Genomic DNA, 3,657 nt, shown 5'->3' on the forward strand with positions numbered 1-3,657 from the left:
TGATCTCAGCTCACTGCAACCTCCACCTCCCATGTTCAAGCGATTCTCCTGCCTCAGCCTCCCAAGTAGCTGGGAATCCAAGCGCCCACCACCATGCCTGGCTAATTTTTTTTTGTATTTTTAGTAGAGACGGGATTTCATCATGTTGGCCAGGCTGGTCTCCAACTCCTGACCTCAAGTGATCCACCTGCCTTGGCCTCTCAAAATGCTAGGATCACAGGCATGAGCCACTGCCCCCAGCCTATTTATTTATTTTTTTGAGACGGAGTCTCGCCCTGTCACCCAGGCTGGAGTGCAGTGGCGTGATCTCGGCTCACTGCAATCTCTGCCTCCCAGGTTCAAGCATCTCCTGTCTCAGCCTCCCAAGTAGCTGGGAATCCAGGCGCCCACCACCACACCCGGCCACTTTTTGTATTGTTAATAGAGAGGGGGTTTCACCCATATTGGTGAGGCTGGTCTCTAATTTCTGACCTCAGGTGATCCACCCGCCTCGGCCTCCCAAAGTGCTGGGATTACAGGCATGAGCCACTGTGCCCTGCCTATTTATTTTTTTGAGATAGGGTCTTGCTCTGTCACACAGGCTGGAGTGCAGTGGTGCAGCCATGATTCATGGCAACCCCCACCTCCCAGGCTCAAGTTATCCTCCTACCTGAGCCTCCCAAGTTGCTGGTACGACAGGCGTGCACCACCACACTCAGCTAATTTATGTTTTGTAAAGACAGATTCTCCCTATGTTCCCAGGGCTGGCCTTGAACTACTGGGCTCAAGTGATCCTCTCAAAGTGCTGGGATTACAGGTGTGAGCCACCACAGCTGGCCTGGGAAATTAATTAGATGTAAGGAAGAAATAGAAACTCTGTAGTTTAGAAGATGGCTGTTGTAGAACCAGATTTCAGAGTTAAAAATCAAAAGCTCTTGCTATTTTACCAAGAGTAAATTAAATCAGTACTTTAAGAAAACCTTGTTGTTTCAACATAGGGAACCAAAAATTTTTTTTTAGTTTTGTATTAATATATTTTCAATATGAAAGCTCGATCTGGGCTGGGTGCAGTGGCTCACGCCTGTAATCCCAACACTTCAGGAGGCTGAGGCGGCTGAGGCGGGTGGATTACTTGAGGTCAGGAGTTTGAGACCAGCCTGGCCAACATGGTGAAACCCTGTCTCTACTAAAAATACAAAAATTAGCCAGGCATGGTGGTGGGTTCCTGGATTCCCAGCTAGTTGGGAGGCTGAGGCAGGAGAATCGCTTGAACACGGGAGGTGGAGGTTGCAGTGAGCCGAGATAGTGCCATTGCACTCCAGCCTGGGCGGCAGAGCAAGACTCCATCTCAAAAAAAAAAAAAAAGCTCAATCTTTTTTTTTTTGCCTAGGCTGGTATTGCACTCGTGGCCTCAAGTGATGTTCTCACCTTAGCCTCCAAAGTAGCTGACATTACACCCTAAGACTGGTTGAATTGCATAGAAAAGAAAAAAAATAAGTACCCTTGAATTAGTAACAAATCTATCCTTTGCTGGTCTGGTTTGCTTGAGTAGTATATGTTGGGCAGGAAAGAATTTTAGCAAGATTTTCCCCCTGGCTTTTTCTTTCTTTTTGGCTACTGCATGGCAGAAAAAGCAAAATTTTTATGCTGAATAGAGGTACCTTATACTATTGCTCTGAGCTCAATATTTTGACCTGTTTGATCTGAGAGCCTTTTATAAACATTTATCTAGTTCTTTTTCTGCATATTATGAATTTTTTAATTAAACAGTTTATCACCGTATGCAATTGTTACTCAGGCAAACCTAATTTTATATTTGTAAAAGGTGCGTAGGTTGTTTTTCTACTATACAGCTGTTATTATTTGTAAATCCATTGATTTAAAAGCCCTTTAAGACTTAAAAAATATGGCCGGGTGCGGTGGCTCATGCCTGTAATCCCAGCACTCTGGGAGGCCGAGGTGGGTGGATCACCTGAGGTCAGGAGTTCCAGACCAGCCAGGCCAACATGGTGAAACCTCATCTCTACTAAAAATACAAAAATTAGCCGGGTGTGGTGGCACATTCTAACCTAGCTACTGAGGAGGCTGAGGTGAGAGAATCACTTGAACCTGTGAGGCGGAAGTTGCAGTGAGCCAAGATGGCGCCACTGCGCTCCAGCCTGGGTGACAGAGCAAGACTCTGTCTCAAAAAAAAATTGCTGGAATGCCATAAGCAGTGAATTTTCTCTCAACACAATAGAAGTCAGCAGATTAAAACTAGGCAGAAAAGCCTGGGCATGGTGGCTCACGCCTGTAATCCCAGCACTTTGGGAGGCTGAGGCAGTGGATCACCTGAGGTCGGGAGTTCGAGACCAGCCTGACCAACATGGAGAAACCCCGCCTCTACTAAAAATTCAAACTTAGCCAGGTGTGGTGGCACATTCTTGTAATCCCAGCACTTTGGGAGGCCGAGGCAGGCGGATCACCTGAGGTTGGGAGTTCGAGACCAGCCTGACCAACATGGAGAAACCCTGCCTCTACTAAAAATTCAAACTTAGCCAGGCGTGGTGGTAAATTCCTGTAATCCCAGCTACTCGGGAGGCTGAGGCATGAGAATCGCTTGAACCTGTTAGGCAGAGGTTGTGAAGAGCCGAGATCGTGCCATTGCACCTCAGCCTGGTCAACAAGAGCGAAACTCTGTCTCAAAAAAAAAAAAATTAGCTGGGCATGGTGGTGGGCACCTGTAGTTCCAGCTACTAGGGAGGCTGAGGCAGGAGAATCACTTGAACCCAGGAGGCAGAGGTTGCAGTGAGCCGAGATCGCACCACTGCACTCCGGCCTGGCGACAGAGCGAGACTCCATCTCAAAAAGAAAAAAAAAAAAGTAGGCAGAAAAAAAGAGAGAAAACTTAGAAGATTCTCTATGTTATCTCTACAGTTCTAGGTTTTTCAAATAATGACCATTTGAGCTTTGAATTTTCCTTCCTGTAATTGCCCATTCATTTAAAAATATGCGTAAGAACAGGCCATAATATATAGCCAGCTGGAGTCCCTGAAAACCTAGCTTGCTTTAATATTTTAGAATCTCATTTCATCTCTTATTAATCTCTGGAGAGCAAAGAAAATCCTGTAAATCCTGTCAGGGATTATCAGAAGTTTAGACCAGTGTTTTACATGGTGGCAACTGCCCTAGTGGCTTTTTCTTTCTTTTTTCTTTTCCTTTTTTTTTTTTTTTTTTTTTTACACAAGGTCTTAGTTGCCTAGGATGGATTGCAGGGGTGTAATTATAGCTCATTGCAGCTTCTAACTTCTGGGCTCAAGCAATCCTCCTGCCTCAGCCTCTTAAATAGCTAGGACTACAAGTGTGTGGCACCATTCCCAGCTAATTTTTAAAAAATTTTGGCGGGGTACAGTGGCTCATGCCTGTAATCCCAGCACTTTGGAAGGCCGAGGTGGGCGGATTACTTGAGGTCAGGAGTTCGAGACTAGCCTGATCAACATGGTGAAACCCTGTCTCTACAAAATAAAAAAACTAGCCGGGCAAGGCCGGGCGCGGTGGCTCATGCCTGTAATCCCAGCACTTTAGGAGGCCGAGGCGGGCAGATCACGAGGTCAGGAGATCGAGACCATCCTGGCTAACATGGTGAAACCCCATCTCTACTAAAAATACAAAAAATTAGCCGGGCGCGGTGGTGGGCGC

This window comes from Pan troglodytes, chromosome 1 (genome assembly GCF_028858775.2).
Source record: "Pan troglodytes isolate AG18354 chromosome 1, NHGRI_mPanTro3-v2.0_pri, whole genome shotgun sequence".
NCBI classification, from domain to species: domain Eukaryota; kingdom Metazoa; phylum Chordata; class Mammalia; order Primates; family Hominidae; genus Pan; species Pan troglodytes.